The sequence below is a fragment of the Charadrius vociferus genome, unplaced genomic scaffold (assembly GCF_000708025.1).
Source record: "Charadrius vociferus isolate BGI_N301 unplaced genomic scaffold, ASM70802v2 scaffold70, whole genome shotgun sequence".
NCBI classification, from domain to species: domain Eukaryota; kingdom Metazoa; phylum Chordata; class Aves; order Charadriiformes; family Charadriidae; genus Charadrius; species Charadrius vociferus.
The window spans coordinates 442,996-466,369 of record NW_009646851.1 but is presented as its reverse complement, the minus strand read 5'-3'; the positions used below and the strand labels follow the sequence as shown (position 1 = coordinate 466,369).

General features: G+C 38.7%; 1 protein-coding gene across 1 annotated transcript in view; it reads right to left on the bottom strand.

The window, feature by feature from the left end:
• MRPS30 (mitochondrial ribosomal protein S30) overlaps nt 1-23,374 on the bottom strand; it is a 182,461-nt gene that overhangs the window by 113,424 nt on the left and 45,663 nt on the right. The gene's annotated exons all lie outside the window — the stretch shown is intronic.

Below are 23,374 nucleotides of genomic sequence, written 5' to 3'. Positions count from 1 at the left end.
CCAGCCCTGCCGTGCCCCTCCAAAATAAGCTGGAATAATATCTGTCAACAGCTCAGAACTCGCTACAGAGCAGACTGGGAGATTGCCATCAACCGCAACAGTCTACAGAGCTCCCCCAACTAGTGGGACGCAGAAAGAGGTGGGATTTTCAGTCTGATACAAACTTAATAGCTTTAACGTATTTGTAAAGGTGAATTTGAATGCCATTGTAATTCAGCTATTTAATACAAATTTAAATCCATGTGAGACAGCAAAATATGCGTGCCCGTTAAGGTTGTTTCCTTCTCTCAAGGATTTCGCTCCTTCCCTAATTAAAGGAAATTGCAAAACTCCTGCCTGCTTCACTGGGAGAAGAATCAGATCCTTTCAGATCTTTACCAGGGACTACACCCTGCTATGCATGTTTTCACATGAGAACCATCCATATCCAAAAGTGTTTCTGCAATGGGAATTAACACAAAAAATGAGGCCCATAACACAGAATCCAGTGTAGACAATCAGTACTGTTTTCTCAACCCCTAGCATTTGGCCACCTTATTCAGTCCCAACAGGCTAGTTATAATCCATTTCATAGGCTTCAGGATGTAGGAAAGATCCAACAGTCGACAACATTTAGCTGAAAAAATAACAAATGTGCTGTAGAAATAACAAATGTGCAAGGGGAGCAGGGCGTCCTGCTTGCTTCATTAACAAGCCCTAAGCACACATGTGCTCAGCTGAGTGTCACGCTCAATCACGCTGTAGGACAGCATAGTAACCAAAGCAGCTCTCACTGCAATTGCTTTTTGTCCTTATCAGACTGTGTTGTCCCTTCTTCCCAGTAAAAATGGTCAAATCCTCCGCTTGGGCACACTTTAAAAAACAGTAAAGTCTTGTTATACAATCATTTCTAACACTTCCATAATTAGCTTGAGCTCTGGCTTGGACGGGGGTGGGGAAGGAGCAGAAGGAGAGAAAAAGCTGTGTGTTAAATATTGTAAGACTTCCGCCGTTTTATATCTAACATCAGAAACAGAGAACTTCTGCATAAGGTCATTCTCATGGTTTTCATTATCGCATATAGTTAATCAAAAACACTTCAACCCCAGGCAACCAACACACTGCAAAGAGAATATTAAGAGGGTATAAAAGCATCCTACTCACTTGGAAACTAATTAACTCGGTTAAAAATGAAACAGTTTTTTAAAAAGTACTGTAGTGTCAGGAAGGTCTTGTTGATACCTCAGATTTACTATGTGTGCAGACAAATGAAAGCCAATTTTGCTTCTGTTGAAGGTAATGGCTAAAGTCCATCTCCAGTGCAGGCAGATCAAGACTTTAGCATTAGAGTTAAAACTTGAAATAAATAGGTATCCTATATAGTGGCTCAAGTCTTTTAAAAAATAGACTTTAGGTGCCTGATGCTAGTTTAAGATATATTTACGCACTTAATTCCAAAATAATAGCCCTGAAAATCCTTCTTTAACAACTTCCTAAACTTTGCAGTGCCTCTATTGTTGTGAATATCTATTTCCAGTTTGGCACAGACTGAACAGCTTCTTTCTTAACTTTTATACTGCTTCCTACTTAACTTACCACTTACCCATGGGCAGGTATAGACCCAATGCTCCGGGGCCAAGACCCTTACTTCGAACTGCGGGGGTCTACACTGTTGGTGTCCCATTCTGCCGTTGTCAGCAAGAATCTTTCTATGCTCAAGGGAGATCAAGTCACTGTGGTTAATGGATTTGGGGGCACAACTCACCTTCTCCCAAGATTTCCTAGAGGAATTATGGTATAGATTCTACTCACTCTGTCTTCAACAGGACAAGTACCTCAGACATTGATACTCAGAGGTACGGAATAAGAGGTCTGCATTTGGGGTCACTCTTCCTATTTCTCTTATCAAGCACTCACACTGAGAGCACGTCTACTGAACACCACCTGAAGTAAGATCTGCATAAAATGCAGTAGCAATTGCTTTCATTTAGAAGATTATGAGAGAATAATTTTCTCTCTCGAGGCATATGAATTCATGTCCCAGATGTACGAAAGCCCTCTAGGTATTGGCTAGTCTGATGACTATGTCAGATAAGGAATTGATGGTTTCAGACCCTCTTGATGAAGCTGTTCCACTAAACAAAAAACCAACCAAACAAACAAACAGATTTATTGAGATTGAAGAAGACAGCAAGAAAGAGCAAGGATTTTGGCAGTATGGCATGCAAAACCCCAGTCTCCTGAACAGACTCCAGAAGCAAGAGAATGCATCATTTCTCTTCTGAAGGAAACCTTTTTCTCAGCGTGAGCCCACATTCCCACCTCTCATGAAATGGCCATGTTCGAGTGTCCCACCCACTTGGCACCCCATGAGGTTTCCAAATTGAGATCCCTCTCTGAAATCTTGAGTGAAATACATAGAACACCCGAAAGCAGAGCTAAGCCCACCATTGTTCATTGTGTTTCACCCAGACTAGCTTGGGTGACTGTAATCAGCTACCCTGGATTCCATCTTGAGGTTTTTCTCTGTATGGAATTGATATTAATTCTGGGTTATTTTCCAGGCACCAGTTTGATAAGACGAATGTAGCTTCCTTAAGATATGCTCAGACACTGTCAATTTCAGTCCTGATCTTGCACTGAAAGCTTCCTGGCTACACCCTATATCTATGTGGGAAGCCAATGAAATTCTCAGCAAGTGACTTATTATGTTACGGGATTTTCTGAAGAATGGAGGCCCTAATTTGAAATTCTCTCTTTCTGGCACGGATTAAAATTAAAACAGGCAAAATGAATATATATTTCTATTAAGGAAAAAAAAAAAAATCACATCAAATCCTACATTAGTTTTTAGCATCACAACAATTTAAACAAGGATCTCAAAAATGTAGTACAGAATAGGTCTTTAAAATTGTTCCTGATGCCTATTGCGTACTGGGATATTTTAAGAGTTATTCTGTTGCACTGGTTAATAATAGATAGAGCACGTTAGAGTGGTTTTATTTGCTCAGCTTTCTCTCACATGAAACTAATCTGCACATACATTATTGATAAATAATGCACACCTCTCCAGTTCACAGCATCTAAATTATGCAGAATTAGGAACAGCTGACAAACTAATACACATGACTGTTCATCCTAGTAGATATCACTCTAGCTGTTGCCAGCACACTAGGTGAACTGCAGTTTTGAGTAAAACCTGTAGTTTTATATATAGATGGTGTTTTTCCACAGATGCCACAACAGTTGGCATTCAGAGTGATACCACTCTCATTACTCTTTTTCTCAGATAAAATATATTAGAATTAACTTAAATATATACAGAAGCATAATTTGAAAGCAGTAATGCAACTTTATAGGAACAAAAAGTTTTGTGGTATCTTAGAGTATATTAATTTGCAAATGTTTCAGTACTGCATTGCACTATAGCTGTTCCATCAACAATAAATAACCTTCTACCAATGCTCGCTCCTGCTTTGTTTTTACAAAGCAGTACTTATTTTCATCCAGGAACTAAACACAATATTGTCAAAGCAGCATCTCTCAACAGTCATGAAGTATTTAGCACAATATTCACCTGAGAGCATCACCTAGCACAGATTTTCAAAGCAATAATCTTAGGTTACATTTGCATTGGGTTTCCAAGAGGAAGTATGAGTTTTCCTATGCAGATACACAAGGCCAAATTCACCTCATCAGTTCGCTTAATTCACGTCTGGAATGAATTTGGGCTATTCTCTATTCAACTGGGTTGAATTAGACTGCATCTTCAGCTTCATTTAGATGGAAGTAATTACCTGAGAAAAGCCCCACAGAATATTTGTTCTTTAATATTACAGTATTACAGAGAAATATGCAAAATTTTGCATAAAGCTCACTATAAACTGTACATTCTGGCATTTATGACTGGGCAGCTTAGGTGAACAATTCATAGGGCCGACGACATACATTGTGGGGTTTGGGACTTTTTTGATCACTGGGGCAACACAAGTACAAGACGAAAGCTTAAAACCCTAAAAGCAAGCCGTTCTTCAAATACTGAAATCTAAATCCCATTTTATTATGCTGTCAATGAACTGCCGAGATTCTCCTTTGCTTGTTAACATGATAGCAGACAGATGAGAAGAAATAAAAAGTACTGGCCTGTGAAAGGCAAATCAAAAGGGGAGATTGAAGGGATTTCTCAGGTTACTCAGGTGAGTCTTTACGCCCCAGCCAGTGACCCAGCCAGTGGTCAGAACGGTGCAGGTTCCGTTTGGTTGCTCCGAACGCTTAGACACGGTATCCAACTGTCTGCCCAAAAGGCTGAGAATTTGCAGTTTCTTTGTAAGCTTACGGCACAATAAACAAAAGAAGGGAATTTGATACTAACTAAACAGAGAATGAATAGTCAATAACATTGTATAAACTTTTTCAAGTCACAAATCCTTATGCAGCAGGAGTGACTTTGCATGCTACTGGAGTGTTTTACTGCTGAGATTGCTTTTTCGTTCCCTCCCCTTGTTTTTTAGGTGTAAAATGTATTTTTCTAAAATGAAAACCTCACCTGCTGGCAGATAACGACATCAAATCCCTAACTTCTATAAAAGAAAAGTAAACCATGGATTAAATGGAAGTTAGGATGAACGAAGGAAATGGATAGCACTATGGTTACAGAGATACTTAAATATTCTGCAGAACTGCAAAATAATTACTTTATGACTTTCAACATGGGTGGCATAATATTTATGAAAGAAATGATTCCGGTAAAAAAAAAAAAAGTATATTTTTTCCATTGTTGGATCTCTAATTCTGAAATTTAAAACAATATTTAAAGTACACAACCAACATTTTGAATAAAAAATTAAAATACGTAACAAGTTCCATAATCATAACTCAACAAATATGAAATGAGGTGGCATGTGAAGAAGAAACACAGAGGACAAAATGCAAACACAAGGATATTTGTACAACAAGTTTAAGTGCAGTTAACTAGAGGTTATAGACCTAAACCTGAACACTCCTACAGTGGAAACATTATTGTATGCATCATGGTGTATATTTCTCAGAATGCGTTAGCTGTCAAGTTTAAGTAATACCTTACATGCCCTTTTCGTAACTTGCAGAATTAGTTTTATGAAACCCAGCTGTTCAAAATAAAGGCTGGACTAGCAGTGCCATCTAGCATCTTTAAAAAAAACCCAACAACAACAAAATTGCTGTGCACTTACAGAACTGGTAGGTTAGCATTTATTAAGACTATCAATCTTTGTAATAGACCTATGCATCAAGTCATAACACTCAAGTGAGCAACAGGACATGTTTTGATAATCAATGTATTACCAAATATAACATCTGTACACGTCACAAACCATCTGGACAATAAAAGTGTCAGACAAAACTCTTTAGCCTTTGAAAGAGCTGGACTGAGACTGTGGAGAAGAGGGCTGCATTTACTCACGCAATGTTGGGTTATAATACATGGATAGTGTGAAGCTGTGATAAAGATAGGAAAGAGGAACAAAAAGAGGTTTTGTTCCTTAAGCAATAAAAAATCTATAGAATGCTTTGGAAGACCAAAGAAAATATTTGCTTATGCCAGTAAAGAGAAACATCTGCTTTGCATGGCTTAATAAGTGAATCACCCATTCTGAAATCTAATAGACTTTGCGAAGGTGTACATTGCCATGTAACAATGCATATGAAATATATTCATTTGCTCCTCTCTATATGGAGTTAAAAGGCTTAAGATTTGCAAAAGTATAACAGTGAGCGAAATTTCACCCACTTTTGTTGTTTGTTGAACAGAATGAATTGCTTGGCATTGCATAAGACAAAACATGAAAACAAATACTGCCTCTCAGAGCCTACAGTATAGAAGACAGGCTCTGAAATGACAGGATGTACTGGGAAGTCTTGAAACACAGTCATTAATTATCGTCATTGTTAGGAGCAAGCCTTTAGAAAGAACTTGAGTGCAAACAAGGATGGGAAGACACTGTAGCATAAGGAGCTCAGAGAAAGAGAAGTGAGATGAGTTACTACTACAAGCTCAGCCGCAGCAGCCCCTTGGCACAACATTGTATAAATACAGGTGTAGGCACACACCTTTGCCCCATAGCTAAGAATTACTTCTATATTGCATAAAAAAGAGGAAATAATATCACAGGCGTGATAATCAGGTTATGAATCATTCAGTTAAAAGCCCCCAACGAACCACTATGTTGTGAAAAATTATTAATGCCCTGGTGACTTTCAAACAGATTTCATCTGCTGCTGTTTTTCCCTGTTCCTGTGCATTTTTGCGTGGGCATTCCCTGAGAAAAGTTTAATTGATCTAGAATGGTAAATTTAAGATAAAGCTTGCAACACCCTACATCATGCTGTTCGTGAAGCAAAATTCTTCCCCAACCCCAGCTAAATTTTCTTAGGATACAAAAAAAAAAAAAGGATTGCAAAGAGTCAAATACCTCTGGATCAAAACTAACCCTACTGAGTCTAGATGCCCAGTCACCCAGATCAGATAACCAACCTGTCCAGTCTACAACACACCGACAACAAGCTTTGTTTACACAGGAACACATACAAAACAAACCAACTGAGACAGTTTAATATAACATTCTGCATCTGGCTTACATGTTAAAAATAAACTAAGTTATGTCAATTGGAACTCTGGCAGCCACTGTAGAGTCTCTAAAGTAATAATCTCAAGATCATTGTTCTGTTAGCAGCCCCAGTAGAAAAGTGCTATACCTAGATATTTATTTAGGTGATTTTCTTTCAGAGAACAAGTGCCTTTTATCAGTCAAAAGCCTCACTTTATTATTATCTGCTTATTACATCTGCTATTACATAAGGGTTGTTGAGCTTCAGCTATGGCACAGCATTCAGCTGAGTTAGATAAAAACACTAAATACATATCCACAATATTCTCATTTTCCATGTCAGGATTTGGACTGTTTGATTGTTTATTTTTCCAAAACATTTTTTTTTCCCCTAGAGAGAAATGCTACTCTATAAGAACAGTTCTTTTTAAAATATAACAAGTCTGCAGTACTTTCAAAAAGACCAGCAGGTGTTACATAGAGAACTGGAAAAGAAAACTGCCAACACTATAGTCTTATAAAAAGATTTTACCTTGGTAAAAAAAATATACAAATGGTGGCAGCACACCATGTGTTTTCCAGTACAATCATCCCAACTTTAGACCTACCAATAGAAAGGAACAACGTGCACTTTGAAAAAGAGTCTAATGGAAATGTGGGAATGGAGATATGGCAGATGTTTTACAGAGCTCCCTCTGCCCTCAGCTGCTTATTTCAAGATTGCTAGAAAAAAATCTCAGAATAGTCAGGGTTGGAAGGGACCTCAGGAGATCATCTAGTCCAACCCCCTTTTCCCCAGAAAGGAAATGCTATGAGGTAGTAACCCAGATAATGTTTTCTTTTCACACTCTTTTCAACTTTCTGTTTAAATGAAATTTAGTATCTTACCTTTTTTTCTGTGTTCTACTTAAAAAAAACTTATTTTCTCTTCTTATTTTATTTCTGTTACAGCAGGCTTGTGTGATGGGGAATTCATCCCCACTGGGTGAGTCTGCTTATAGACCAAGGGAGACAGGGTACCTTATATACACTAGTATAGCTATTGTTGCAGATCACATCAGTTCATTTAGAAGACTCATCATACCCCTGCAGAGCTCTGGGCTTGATGTGAAAGTGTTCACACTTGTTAAGCATCATCCCTTTAATGCTTCAGTAGTAAGAATGTTTCCAAAGGAAACCAGCAGCAGAGAATAAAATACAGGGGGGCATTACATTCAAACTAGACATCCTACCTTCGGCACAAAACTGATTAGCCGCCTAAAGCCACTGAGAGCATAGGCACAGGATGTTTTCCTAAAGAGAGGAGGGGCTAGCTTGACCTTTTAATTTATAAAGGGAAACCACACACCCAGGTGTTGCAGCTCTGCTCACTAGGAGCAATTAGGACATAATCTGGCTTGTTTATTTTGTTGGGTTCAGAGGTCCATGCTGAAAGATCAAAAAAGACTTACAGTCACTCAGTAAGCTCCATGCATGTGATGTTTTTCAACTGGCTTTTGTGTTGGTACTGTCTAGTTATTTGCTTGTTTGGACAGAAAAAACAGTCTCTTTAAGTAGGAAATCCCACTTGGGCTACAACAAGGCAAATTGCCCCTTCATGTTAAAGTTGGATTTTAAAGGAAAAGAAACTTGAAAGGAAATCTGTGCCTGTACAGGGAGCAGTAGCCATTCAGTTAAAGGTGTATTCTTAAAACTGATAAAGCCAATCCTTTCTAGATGAATCCACTTTTACTAAATACTTTGTGGCTTAAGGTATATCATTATAAAAAAACTTAGTAAAGAGATTGATTCAGTATATTTTAACAAGCTTCACAGGCTAGAAAAATTGTGCTTGTTATCTGTAGAGATGTATAAAAGAAAACATATAGCCATCAATTACAACAGGTGTTTTAAGGGACTCTTCAAGGCAACAGTGACACTGATGTCACAGTCAAAGTTGCACAACTACCTCTGCAACCTTCCTAGAATGAAAAAGTCAAGCTTGCATGGCTCTTCTGACCCAAACTGTGCCAGCATGGCAAAGAAAGTTGGGCAGTATTTCAAATAAGCAATGAAAAAATGTTTCTCAGGCTGTCAGCACAGAACCAACAGTGAGAGAAACAGAACATGCTGCGGTGTTCCCAGCTTCTGGTACCTTGAATCCCTCCAAAGATTTATAGGTGCTGTCCTAAAGTGCTGCCCATTAGTATGGTCTCAGGTTTCTTTAAAACAGTCCTGCATCGAAGAAGTGCACAGTTGACCCTTTGGCCATGATATTGTTTCAAGGATAAATCTGGATGTAACAGCTTAAGTGCCTTTTTTTTTTTTTTTTTTTTTTTTTTAAATGCAGGTGGAATATAGTACTTAAAGGACAATTGCTTGTCTCATCCACCCAGGAAATGTAGGGCCCTCTGTGGCACAAGACCTATCATTTATTATATGGATATGCAACTTTTAGCATATTGTAATGTCTTGGACAATCTTCAAGCAAGAAAGAGATTCTTCCCCTCTACTAAAGTGTTTGGTAGTTGATCTGTCATCAGCTACCCACAAGAGAGAAGGAGGGTAAAAATAGCCATTCTTCACAACAAATTCCTTCCCAGATCTTTCAGATTCCCTGTCAATGCCTTTTCTGTGGCTCCTATTCTTGCAGCTACAGGGGCCCTTGGCCAACAGGATGGCAGGCCAGCCAGTGGAAACTCTCTGAAATCTTGAGATTGGCACAGAAAGATGTCAAGACTTGCCAGCAGAGTTACATTACTGCAACAACTAACAGCAGGCTGGGGGATACCACAATCTGGTCGCTACTCTTGCAAAGACTTGTACACAACCTCAAATCCACATACTGTTAGCCTGATCCAGAAAACACTGATATTAACAGAGACCTTTTTCTAGCTGATGTGACAGACCTTTGACTCGGGAATTATAAACAGCCTTGTTTGTATGAGTAGGGTTTCTTTAAATCCCTAAGGTTATGATAGCAGCACCTACCTGGGACACGTTGGGATATGGCAGCCGAAAGCATTAGAAAGGAATCAATACAGGGTGCTTTTTTTCTTGAAATATTCTATTTATTTCCAAAGTTTGGTGACATTTAATCTTACCTCAACAAGAAACTTTAAACAAAGATAGACTGGCTGTTTGGTCTTGTCTTTGCTATTTAGAAACTTCTTCTCTAAGGTTTTCATGGAAAGAAAATAAAAAACAAGTCTAACATCTCAAACTTCCAGAACAACCCATAAGGCTAGGCATGTCAATTTCTTGTCTTTCTTTTTTTTTTTTTCCCCACAAAAATGAAGCAAGTATGTTTCTCTAAAGGAAATGGCATATGAAAAATTTGGCACTGCAAGGTCTGATTCACTGCAACGTCTTCTTCCATTCCATTCTGACTAACACAAAGACCAGTGAAGTAGAAATGTTAGCCCTCATTTTATACAACATTAATATTTTCCACAACTTTGATACTCTAAGACAAAAATTACAACAGAATCAGTTCTGCTATCTTTAGCTTCAATGAAGAAAAACTACAGCATTCTATAAGGTTCACAAAAACCATTTTTCTTTCATCAGAGCTAACAGCTAATTTGCCAGGGCACAAGAAGGACATAGAAAGAAAATACATCTCTGAATGCATCTGTTGGTTATGAACACAAATTAAGCTGTGTTTTTCTTCTTTGTAACTGATGAAAAAGTTTAAAATCTCAAAAATAGAGTAAAAGCAGAAAATTATAGAAGTTTCAATATTTAATCAAAAAATAAATGTCCTGAACATAGACATCAATTGCTTCACTTTTCTATAAATGGAACGCGTTTTCACTGTTTCAGTTTTGATTTTTTGGGGGTAAGGTTATTATACAGATTTCTGAATTTCTAGTCCATAAGCCAGTGGCTGTCATACTCAGAGCTTGTTCCTTCTCACAGTGTCGACTAGAATCCATTGTTGGAGGCTTCTGGAAAGTCACTTTTAACCACAAGTTACTGTACTAGCTGCAGGAACTGCGTGGAAGATAGATACGGGAAGAGGAGCTTTCTGTAGCATACACTAGAACGCAAGATGGATCTGATAGCCGTAATAGTTATTCCTGGCTCTAGTGTTTATTGAAAAAATAGACCCTTTATCATAATGAATGTAAATTTTATTCCGCATTTTAAAGAAAGCCTACCATGTACAAAGCTACAGAGCTACAAAGCTGGTACTAATTTAAAAAGAAAGGCAAGATGTAATTGAGAAACAGAGAAGCAAATTCAATGGTTTGTTTCTTCAAATTTTAAACTACATCAGATGAGCAAAAAAGCAAATGAACAAACAAGTAGATGAGCAAAATCTTACTTTCATAGAATCACAGAGTCATAGAACAGTTTAGGTTGGAAGGGACCTTAAAGATCATCGAGTTCCAACCACCCTACCATGGGCAGGGACATCTCCCACTAGACCAGGTTGCTCAAAGCCCCATCCAACCTGCCCTTGAACACCTCCAGGGATGGGGCATCCACAGCTTCCCCGGGCAATTTGTTCCAGTGCCTCACCACCCTCACAGTGAAAAATTTCTTCTTAATGCCTAATCTAAATCTATGCTTTCCCCGTTTGAAGCCATTTCCCCTTGTTCTATCACTACATGCCCATGTAAAAAGTCCCTCTCCAGCCTTCTTGTAGGCCCCTTCAGATACTGGAAGGCTGCTATAATGTCTCCCTAGAGCCTTCTCTTCTGCAGGCTGAACAACCCCAACTCTCTCAGTTTGTCCTCACAGGAGAGGTGCTCCAGCCCTCTCATCATCTTGGTGGCCCTCCTCTGGACCCGCTCCAACAGGTCCATTTTGTCAGCTAGTTTACAATCCAAAGTAAATGCACACTACCACTACATAGGAAGACAGAATTTGCCACATAGATGGAGTAGTAGGCTCAGATTCTGAAGGTTTGGCTCTTACCTCTGCTACTGACCTTCTGGGTTTCCTTCAGCAAGTCGCTTCCACTGCTTGTACCTCAGTTTCATAATATGTAATGTGGATTTCCTCTGAAAAGCATTCTGAGATCTCTTGGTAATACTCTCATAGTTAAAATGTGTTGTTTTCCTATTTTACTGTGATCTTACCCTTTTTGAGGGCAAAATATAGTTTGGGCATGTGGGATATAATTTATCCCACAGCACTACCCTTGGGCAAATAATGTTAACCCAGGGCTATATGCAGTATCCAAAATGGAATTTAAGGCAAACATGCATCTAATCAACTGAACTTCTGAAAACCTTTGCTCAGATATTGCTTAAAGTTCATAGGGGCCTCAGGCTTCAACAAAGGTGCATTGACACCTACAGAACAACTTCTATTGTGTAAAAAAAGCACCTAAGCACCTAAAATTGGACAGAATCAAGTAACTCTGCACACTGGTGCATGCCTTATATCGTGGTGTAAGTATATGTCCTGCTGGAATCCTGAAAGTAAATCTGCTTATTTCCATGAGAGATTTGATCCAGTGACAACAATCAAAAAAACAAAAATAGAGACTTTAATTTCAGTGACTGCTTGAACTGCTGCTTCTTTATTTTGCATTAGGCAGTCATAAAATGAATAAACATACCGTGGAGCAATGACTGGAACCTAGATATTTATTTTAAGGGGAAAGCATTAACCCTAGGCCACAGTTGGTGATTTTCTGGACACGAGTGCATGCAAAGTGGAAAAACAACATTATAATTGAGTAAGAAGAAGAAGAAGAGAGATTATTTCACCTAACATGGTTCAAACAATTTGTTGGACTGGAAATACGGACCTAAATGCCTTCCAGGCAGAGGGATTTAAACCAAAAAGTCCCATCACATTAGCAAGAATCTGTGGATGAAAAGTGATTGCCACTTGTGCTTTCGCCTCTGTTTCAAAGTACTGATTCCTACTTCATTTGAACAAAGAAGACTTACCTGAAGTGTCTATAAATTCAAAGGAAAAGAAGGCATCTTCCTCCAGTACAGAAACAGAACATAGGTCTCCAACAGAGTGGTAACCAGGCCAGAATGTTTTCTCTTAGGTATACAGACAACAATCTAGAGACAACAGGCTGTAGCTTCTTCTAGAGGGGGCAAGCATCTGATACTTAGGGACTGTGAAGATGAACATCACGGTGCTGAAATCCTTTATTACGAACAGCTTCTCATGGTAGTTATATTGCACTGAACAGGAGTTTACCTGTAGACACGACGATGACTGCAGACACCCAACAATTTTTGGTGGTTCTTACAGTGTTTCAGTTCATATTCCAACTTTGTAACTCAAACATTTTCTCATTAAAATATGTAGGACGAATGTTTAGTTATCTTGCACTTACCAGTAAGAAATTACATTCTGACAGTCATGTAAAGGCGTAATCAGTTAACTGCTCTGACATGAGCCAAACACTGTTCATGTGTAGTTCAGGTCCTTACCACCTTAACCCACTGTTTTTGGCACAATTAACACAGTTAAATTTTGGACATAATTTAAAATCGGCAGGACCTCTACGAATTATTCTAGGACCATTTACTAGACCTGAATTGTTAATGTAGCCTTGAGTGAGAGTGACAAATAAACAGCATCATGACAGAAGAAGCCCTTCTGAGTCAGACCGCCTCTCATGACCCTTTCCCCCCTTTCCACAAAGGCTGATAACATCACCAGCAAAAGATTGCTTCCTCTAACTCAGCACCTGAGGAGTAAAAGGAACCTAGTCTACCTATTCTCTGCTACCACCACACCAGCTAAACACCTTGGTGTACCAAGTGCATGCGCACATAGCTCCAACTTACTGCTGGCATAGCGAACCAAAGTCCAAGACAGCGGAACAAGGGTAGCTGAAGAGGTCCTCTTTTTCTCAGCTGTAAAGACGCATTCTTCAGACTAATTGGTTACAAATGTTCCTTTAACAAGCAAAGTTATTCATATGTTACAGTAATGCAATAGTGAGTCTTGAAGACTTTAAATGTTGTTCACTTGTCTTTCTAAATCAAAATCACCCAGTAATTATTATGAAAAAAAAAAAAAACAACAACCACCCAGTACTTAAAGCAAATGTCATTTTTCATCCAGGGGAAAGTTGTATCCCAGAATTTAATGGATTGTTAGCATTCTTTTCTTTTTTCTTTTTTTTTTTTTTTTTTTTCCCAAAAAAAAACCCCTTTATAAAATTCAATACAAAACCAAAAAAAAAAAAAAACCACACCAAAAAAATAACCAAAAACAAACCCCAAGGATTAGAAATAAAAGTAGAAGCCTTTTGCTGCTATGCTATTGATTTTTTTCACTCAGATGTGATCAGACAGTCATACTGTCTGACAGGTATTCAGTGCACTGTGTAAAACAAACTGCTAAATCAGCTCTTAGTGGATGTGCACACATGACAAAAAATATACTAAATTGGAAAAAATATGGGAAGATTTAAAAAAAATGAGCATACACTGAATGATCATTAATTACTGTCTTCCTTAGTCTACACTGGGAATTTCCAGGGAATTTCTAGAATTGCTATGCCCTTATGTATTTTCTGCAATTTGGTCAGTGCAGGAAAACCACATAGAATCTGTTGAAGTCAGCTGCCCAGCATCATCTGAAATATGAGTCCTGTTTATTCTCTAAGTTTTGCAGAATTAGAGCTTTAGAGAGAGAGGATCCTCACAAAAAGAAATGGAAAATAAATTATTGTAAAAGGCTGAGCGAGCTTGCTCTGTTCTTACTTATGCTGTAGTTTCACAGGACATGTCACTTAGTAATGCAAGCCTTTTGTTAAGCATTTAATCAAGACCTATTTGGTTTCTTCAAAATCATGAAAACTATAGGAAAAGAATCCAGCAATCATCTAAATTGATCCCTGCATCAGATCAGGTCCACCTAGAACAACCCAACAAATGTATTTCTAACTTACTTTTGAAACTTCCAATGAAAATGATTGTACAACCTACCGGTTCCCTATAATGCTCATCAGAAGCACTGAATGTTGTGTCCACAATAATGACCTTCTTCTGAGAGGATACATAATGGCTACTTTGGTACCACGCTTTCCAGTTACGAAAATGTTAGTATCTCTTAGAGTTGAAAAAAATGCCATGCAAAAACAGTTTTTCTTCTCACATCTTGGGTATTTTTTAATCCCTTAAAAATCTTGATATCCTCACTCCTGATACCCAAACTTCTACAAGAAGAATCCCACACCTGAGGAACTTTTTATAAGCCAGCTGAAAGCCTGAGTAGGAGAAGTCGAATAAACTGGCCCTAAGAGTACTAATTACACAGGTAGCTTCGAACATGTGTGCTGTCATATTGAAATTTATGGAAATACGCAGGTCCTTACGCACATGTGTAAGAAGTTGTCTAGATGGCTGGAAAAGGGCTCAAAGTTCTGTAGGGCCAAGCACAGTTTTGCTTGAAGATTTCTAATAAATTAGAGGGTCTTATTTATGGACAGTGTTTTCTATGTCATGATTTGGTGAGTTGACTCGCGTTTGTTTCCCTGACGTTAACCTCAGTCATTATCTCTTCATCGATATGACTTGCACATTTGCTCCTGTTGTAGAGGACAATACTTTTTACACATTAGCTGATGTTGATTGATTTGCTTTTGTCAGAAATCCAGGCTGGACATAGTCATCCTTGGTGCCAGACTACTCCCTACCCCCAATTCTATTCAGTGTTCAGAAAGGAGATCTATATGTGTCAGCCATCAGTCAAAAAACTGAGGAGACAACATCCCAGCCATCACTTCTCTGCAGATGCTCCGTGTTGGGAACAGGACAGGCTGTTTTCAGCATCCACTATACGGTGCATTTCTGAACAGATGTTCAAGGGCAAGTTTCCATTTTGGACAATGTACGGCTTCTCTCTAGCTCCCAGTTGAGGATACTAAGCAATTGCAAGGGAATGTGAGGGTATTTCTTCTGAAGGCGACCAAGGAGCAACTTGTCCAGTGGAGCTGTGCATAAGCTCCCAGTCTTAGACTTCTGGAGGAGCACCTTTTACTGCAAACTGTAGAGAAAAAAGAGCTTATTTCCCATACCCCATTCTCCTCCAAAAACTGACTTGTAGTGACTTATCTGATGATGTGGTTTCTTGACGAATTTGAATCCATGTCCATAGGGAATCAGGACCAGAAATACTGTTTGCTAATTAAATTGTATGGTCTGAGTTAATACATTATGTGTAAATGCTTTTTAAAATTTTTCTGACTAATTACCAGTCAGTGACCATGAATCTAACTAGCTGTCTCTCAGGCCTAGAGTATTTTGCAGGGAGCATTTACCTGACACTTTACTAACTAACTAACTAGCTAACTAACTAAGTAAATAAATAATAGAATTAATTAATTGAAGAGTTTTATGCCTTTTGGTGTATGCCTGACAGAAGCACAAACAAGCAAAGCTGACCTGGGGCAGGCTGAAGCAAGGGTCACCACTGTTTTGTTAAATCATTTGTACAACAGGCTCACAGAAGACATTAAAAGCACTGGTGGTGAATGCCTCAGAAATTAAGCAATATTTTTACCCCTGTATCATCTGTGGGTATTGCAGGTTGGCTTATCTGTTCAGCCCTGCCATATGCTCTCCTCTGCTTAGAGAGCATTTTGTATTAAGTAATGCTTTTCCACAGACAGCAGTCAACATTTGCCACAGCTAAGTAACTTGTTCTTTGCTGTTTATCTTTCTATCATTCAGATACACAAAAAGGGCTCCAAGACAATATTCTTTTCCCAGTAATCACATGAATAGGATACCTTGTTGATTCAGGGATTTCAGAAAGAAATAGCAGAGGCAAGGCAGCATCGCAAGTGGAGTAGAAGAGAAAGAAATTGAGGTATCCCTCCTTCTTTGGCTTCCTCCCTCCATTCTTTGGGTGCAAGAAACTCTTGTATGCTTTTGAAAACTGCTCAGAATGAGCTTATACCATATACACAGGCTTCTACTGCTTGTTATGATCAGTAGTGTCTCTTGGTTTGGCAAATTCAAGCCTGGTTTAGGGGGTACATATCCCTGAGCTCCACTTAAAAAAACTGCAGCAGTTTTTTTAGCATTTAAATATATCCAAGGAAGGTATTTTACCAATTGTTGGCATGCAAAAAACAACGTGTGTCATTTTCAAAGTTCCTTGCTTTTAACTGCATGTTAAACGTCATGTCAAGTTTACTGAATCCGGCAGTTAGGAGCTAATCATTATCATCAGTAACTGGCAACGCGGTTAAAATCTGCAACAATTTGGATCTGTGTGGCCAGTTGCTACCCATATGCTGTAAAGAAAAATAATCTCTTTAAGCCTCACAGAATGGATGACTGCTCTTCAGAGAGTTGCTTAAATCTTTAACATGTTGTAAACATTTTAAATAATGCTAGAAAGAAGATACCATATTGTTATCCTTTGTCTCTGTGTTTTGATCTTAATAAAAAGCTAAACAATAGAACTAATTAAGCTGCATTTCCAAAACCATAATCAGCAGCTGGAGAGTACCCTATAATAGAAGAAAATCATCTTTAAAAAGATCACAACTCGGCAATAAGCTGACTTTGAGGGACTCATTCTTCGATACAGCAGTAGAGCCTGGCTATTCTTTCTGAAACCCAGGACTAAATAAGAAGGTTGTACCTAGCTGGGCAATTATATTTGAGTAATGGTGTTCCTACTAATACGTTAAGGGTACTAGTATGCCCCAAGCTATGAAGCGCTTAGGAAAAAGTCACTTACGTTTGAGTTGACTCCACATCTGGTTTTTGTTGTCACGGTACCTTTGATGTTTGTCACCTATATGTGAAAAGGCATGGTCTTAGGAAAGATGGTGTGCGACCCTGCACAGCACTTCGGTGGAAGCACAGGTGGAATGCACCCTATAAGAGATACTGTGCTCCATATCTCCCAGATGATGCCATACATAGGAAGGCTGACAGGTGCTCAGCCTGCCTTGCAGCATCTCCGGTGCTGCCCGCCCAGCAGAAGATGTGGAGAGCTGTCCCTTGCTTCCCAGCCCTGCCCCAGGCTTCCCCGCCAGCAAAGAGCTTGCTTCCGTAACCCTTCCTCACGCTGAGAGGTGCTTACTCACAGAAGTAATTCCAGTGACTGCTACAAATTAACTGACAAAGACGAGGCAATGTGTGAGCTCCCCCTGCAATGTGTGAGCTATTAACTAGCTCAGAGGGAGCCCAGCTGGCTACCCTGGTTGCCTGTGGTGAGGCAAGCATGTTCAGCTGTTGGGCTGATGTTCCTAGCTGTCAGCTCTGTTTCAAATAGCTCCACAAGCATCGCCTAGAAGTGACTTCTTCACTCCCTTCCAGTAGCACTCAAGAAGGATGGAGCCTAGCAAAGCTGCGGAGTTTTGGTTTGGCTTTGTTGCCTTACTAAAAGGGGTCTTGGTTGGATCCAAGAAGAGTACTGGACAGTTAGCACCTTTCAGGCTATACACCCCGTTCATAAAAAAGTTCAGGTAACTTTTTTGGTTTTGTCTCGGTTACATGCCAAGCAAAGACCTTTTCCAGTGAATTAACAGATGCAATTCAAAGATGCCATTTAGGTACCAAATTATCTCTATTTCTTGAAAGTTTCCTCCAGAGAACGGGAGCTTCAATGTCACAGATAAGCCAACACCTTGCTTCAGCTGAAGCTTTGGATCCTGGGAATGATCAGTGAAAATGTTTATAGTGTATCTTCAGAAGCGGTTGTATAAACAATTAGAATAACCAGTAAGGCGGAAGGGGGGGTGGAGTGGGGTGGGGTGGGGTGAGGGAAATCATTACCGTTACAAGGAAAACTCACAGGCATGCAGGTTTATGTGGAGGGAGGGTATATCAGAATGCACGAAGTATTTATAAGTCCTGGTAGGTTTTCCCATGAAAAATGTAGATGAGATTAAGTGGGGAAAAAAAAAAAAAAAAAAGAAAGAATGTGCAAAGACCTGGCTGATATTTGCCTCTTGCTGGCAGTTTCTGACAGTTTTTTTCTCAATCACTCATATTTATAGAAGTATTTAAGTGGCCTGCATTCATGGTAGTTCTGTATGAAATGAGAAAGAAAAACAAATCCTCTAAGATTAAAGTAACCCCTTGAAAATATTGCCTTTTTAATTATGTTTGTGCCACAGAGTATGCAAAACTGGCTGCCAGCAGACCATTACTAAACACGGTCAGTGTCCAACCCACGCACATAGCTATTTATGGCACTGCAGCTCACTGTCTGGGGGCCTGTAGTCTCCTCTAGCTGACCTCCACAGAATGCATTTTTTTACTTATTCTTCTTTTTTTTTTGTTTTTTTAATAGCTGTCTTTATCAAAGAAAAACACAGATATTTTCAAATGTCATACATCTCTGATTTCTTTGTCAGACATAGCATAACTATAAACACAATCTAATAGAATAGCCATAGTTAGTATTTTAAGAAAAAGAAACCATTCTCTTGATTGTCTGCTTGAAGCACAGCATTCAGACAGTTTTGCCAATACACCCACGACAGAGAAACACATTCTACTAATTTAAGTAATGGGGTAAGTCCTGCCTGGTCCCACAATTTATATGTGTGTTCACAAGAAGGTGACCTGTGCAGTCTGAAGAGCTGCCATATTTTGATTACGTTTCTTTAAAGAAAAACATAAAACAGGGTATATTCTAGCTAATCATTACTTAGCACCAGTGGCAGTGCTAGCCCAGCCAACTCTTCATTCTTCCATCAGATCTCACAGGGTGAGTAGCATCTTACTCCTCCTGAGGACTAGCCTCAGCCCAGGCAGGCACTTGGCCACTCTCACCAGTGACTCTGTAGGCTGGGTGGAACCAGCTCTGGCTGAACTGCCTTTCGGTTATCTCAGACTCATTTTGCACGTCTGTTGTCATGTCTGACCTAGAAATGCAAGCTGTTTTGAAATTAAAAAAAAAGAAATGCTGAAACAAGCATTTTATTAACCTCTGCTATTAACTCTGCTGGAGTTCTCCAGTTTTGATACTTAGTTGGAAAGGAGCACACACAGAGGAGCCAAGGAGTATGCTCCACTCACTACCAAATCCCACTACAGGCAGCTAAAACAGTATTGTGATTTTATATGTCTTATTCCAGCCTCATACACACAAATGAGTTATGCCACCTTCAGTCTTGATCTTTGACAACTTAAGGGCTTACTTTATACCTCCTTCTATACATAAAATTAGAATAAAACTAGTATTTTGTCACTTTTTAAATGACAGAGAGGTACATGAAATGGTGAAAAATAGAGATAAATACAATGATAGTCAGTTTGCAAATTTCTCAGAAGAAAACAAGTGTAATGATGATTTTTTTCTCAAGTTTTAAGACATACCTTATTCAGATAAAATGCAATGGCCTTCAGTCCCCGTTGTTAGTGGGCATGAACTCCACAGCGTAAAGATTTCAGCAAGTAGTACTGCACCTCAAATCGATCAGCTTGTGTCATTACTGGTTGGTGATTGCAGACACGATGTGCCACTGACTTTTCTTTATAACCAAGATTAGTATTTTATAACACTACCAAGTTCTGCAGTTCGGAACTGACATACAGAAAGTGGTATCTGAGCCGCCACTGGCATTTGGCATTCTTCACTTCATTTCTGGCAGAGCTGCCTCTCCGGCAGTGACATTCCTGGACCAAATCTCTCTCAATGAAATCACTGGCAAATTTCCCAACACCTTGAATAAGAACAGAATTGGGTCCCATGACCAGAAGATGCATGTGCGTCTCTCATCGTGCTGTAAGCAGCAAATGGTCATGATTGCTATCTAGCAATCCAAACTGAGGGGCTGGTGACATCTGAGAGTGAGTTGACTATATTAACACTCAAAGGCATAGACAGAACTTAGTTACAACACCAGAAAAGACAATGCCTTGCCTAAGGGAAATCATACAAGGCAAGATGTATTCCAACTACCTGAAAATATTCCTTCTCTGGCTCAAGTACTCTACTTAACAAGGAAATAAATAAAAAAAAAACCCCACAAACAAAAAACCCTCAAAACATCCTTGCTTGCTGATCAAAAGACAAAAAAATGACATAAGCTATTGCTCCAAGTATCAAAAAAATACTTTGTTTAGACTATTTTTCATTAAAATTCACCTGTGCAATTCATTTCCCTGAACATTCTTTGGAAAGAAAACAGCCCGAAAAGAAAATTCTTAAAATGTATTTTCTACTTTTGGCAGATTTTTTTAGAAAGGGCTTTCTTTATTTCATTCTGGATGGGTCAGTATAATTCAGCATTTATAAACCTGCAGCGCAGGAAACTTTTCGCAGAATCTCAGAGCGGTAAAAGGCAAAACAGAAACACTGTTTTAGAAGCAGCAGGTACCATTTCTAGCCTAAGACCTGTACTGAAGGTAGCTGCTTTTCAAGCTTAGCAATGGAACAATTAATAAAGGAACCCATTAAGGTCTGATTGTTGCTGCTAAAAAGGAAGGTTGAATTTCAGTCCTTTGAAGTAACTGAGAATGATTCAGGCCTCATTACAGAGATATAATCTACATTCATACATTTATGTTAGTGATTCAAATCTATTGGGACAGATTGAATTCCGTTAAATAGTGCATCTTTCCTGTGGAACTTTTCTCAGGCTTTCTCAGGCTAACCTAAGAGGTGACCTGACAATACAAAGTAGTGGGGTATTTAGGGATTCAGCTGTGCTATAAAAGAAAGGCTATACAGAAAGTAGAAAAAAGCATGAGATATAATCTAAAAAGCTATGTCAGCTTTTCATTTGGACTCTGTTTTGTAAATGCCCTCCCTGTCATCACACGGGATAGAAAAGAACTCTATGTGTTGCAGTAGTTTTAAGTGCTGCACGGAATATTGCACCTGTCAGAAGCAGATTTAATATGAAATTCCAGATCTGTGGGTTTTGTTCTTCACCACAAGATCTTACAACCAACATACAGCCAATCACAAGCTAGAAACAGTTCTAAGCAGAACTCTTTTTGAGTAAATTCAAAATGGTACCTATTTTTCAAATGAGTAGGGGTTAAATATATCTGTTTGACCCCCAAACTACCATGTTCTCCTGCCACCAAAGATCCTAAAAGGTCAACTGATTGTATTTTCCAGCATGTGACAGGAAAAAGAGAAAAAAAAATGAAAGGTTTCTTCAAATGTATAATTTTAAGACATTATAGTAATTATTTATGATTTAAGCTGCTAAAATCAAAAGAACTGCAATTTTAGAAATACCATGTTGTACCCTTCATGACCTAGACAGCAAGCAAACATTGATATCAGCTTTGTAGAAATACATGTAAGCTGTCAGGCATTCACCGAAAAGTAGGCTTTGCTTCTCGTTTTGGTTTTATTTCTTTTTTTTTTATTAGTTGCCACAAAAGGAAACCTAAATCAGATTCACAAAAAAAAAAAAAAAATCCAAAATGCTTTGCACTCACTGCAAATACAAGCAGAATAAATACTCTGAAGTACCATAAACAACACCATAAAACATATTGATTCTAACATTAAATGGTTTCATTTTTAAGGCTGTTTAAATGTCACCCCCAGAAGCTGAACACATAAATTTAGGAGCCGACTCTCTCCAGGATAAACACCATAATTGGAGAAAATAATTTCTAATTTCTGTTGTGAAGTTAACAATATATTTAACACCCTAATCTAATGAATCAGTCTAATTTTAGAACTATTTGTTCTTTTCTGCATTTTTGTTGTTTAAATTAAGATTTACTCCAAATGCCAAATGTAATTGCATAGGCGGTTTTCCATTGCGTTCCACTGATCTACATTATTAAACTGCCTCTATTTAAAAAAAAATAATAATCTAGGTTTATGTATTGAGCTACTCACTGTGTTTCCGTACCGCTTCACTTCTCTGCTACTCCATTCTCTTAGCGAATGTTCCACCTACTTGCATTCCAAAACAGTTATTTTACAATATTGAACACTGAACCAAAATTTTATGTCTTGCATGCTGCCCATATTCTGTCAGTCCCTGAGCCCTTATTTTGGTGTTAAAAGATAGTATATCGTATGGAAGATGTCTGTTAATTACTGGGAAAGTTGACAGTTTGGTGATGAGCAAGAAATATGAATCTGTCATAACATTCAGTATGTGAAATGACAAATCCATTAGAAGAGATGGATTCAAAGGGAAAACCAACATACGCCCCTCCTGGAAAATAATAGCTTGAAAAATCACTTTAAAATAGCCTTGAAAACGGAAAATTTGTTTCTTTCTGGCAAAGGGAACTGCATTAGTTTAAAAAAAAAAAAAGAAAAAAAAGCAAAAAAAACCCCACCAAAACACCAGTAAAATATTCAGACAGATTTTATGGAGAAACCTTTGCAATCCCAATAAAGCCCCTTTTGCTTTGAAGTCAGACGCGTGATTCAGTAAATGACTCATGTTAGCAATTAGAAAATGGTCATTTAGGGCCCTGATTTCTTTTGAGACAAGGAGGGTGAGGGTGGGGAAAGAGACACAATAAATCTTGAGAGGCTTAAAAGGAAGAGCAGGCTAAAGTGTGAACTTTTTATTTCAGCAACGGAAGCGAGAAATCAGTGATTCATTAAAGGAGGGAGAAAGACCTCCACGGAAGCTGGCAAAGAAGAAGGAAAAGGAGCTAATTATGCCTCTTCCCTTTTTACTCTCTCTGACCAGCATATATCTGCTTTTCCAGGGTCTGCCTGTAGCATATACTTCTTTCCAACCTCTCCACCCAACCCCTCCTCCAGCGAGGGGGAGGGGGAGATCTAGCAGGCAACAAGCTCCAGGTGGCTTTCTCAAGCACTTCACTGCCAAAAAATAAAATAAAATCCTCCGCTAGAAAACAAGGGTTTTTTTGGTTTGGGTTTGGTTTTTGGTTTTGTTGTTGGTTTTTGTTTTTTTTTTTTTGGGGGGG